At 36.6% G+C, this 402-nt stretch overlaps 1 pseudogene; it reads left to right on the forward strand.

Moving 5' to 3' along the window:
- The window catches only part of LOC107707048 (dynein heavy chain 2, axonemal-like), a 158,215-nt pseudogene that overhangs the window by 148,905 nt on the left and 8,908 nt on the right, over positions 1-402 (forward strand).

Genomic DNA, 402 nt, shown 5'->3' on the forward strand with positions numbered 1-402 from the left:
ACCCCTAGAAATTCTTATGATTAAAATATCTGTGAAGTATATTCCCATTCATATTTACAATTTTGAGCACTCCAGGGTGATTATGAACATGAAATTATCCAGCCATGGCTTCCTGTTTCACAGGAATATAAATAGGAGGGAAAACAAAGGCCAAATTCCCTTAATCATCCATCACAATGAGAAAAACCAAAGAATATATTTCTGATGTGCAGCAAAAGACAATTGAGCATCACAAATTAGAAAGTGACTTTAAGAAAATTCCCGTTTCCACCATCAGGGCAATAATTTAGAATTTCCAATCAACATAAAATGTTACAAATCTGCCTGGAAGAGAATGTGCGTCTATATCGTCCTAATGCACGGTGAGAAGGAGAGTTTGAGTGGCCAAAGACTCTCCAAGGA

The sequence above is a fragment of the Sinocyclocheilus rhinocerous genome, unplaced genomic scaffold, assembly GCF_001515625.1.
Source record: "Sinocyclocheilus rhinocerous isolate Xijiao unplaced genomic scaffold, SAMN03320098_v1.1 scaffold865, whole genome shotgun sequence".
NCBI lineage: Eukaryota > Metazoa > Chordata > Actinopteri > Cypriniformes > Cyprinidae > Sinocyclocheilus > Sinocyclocheilus rhinocerous.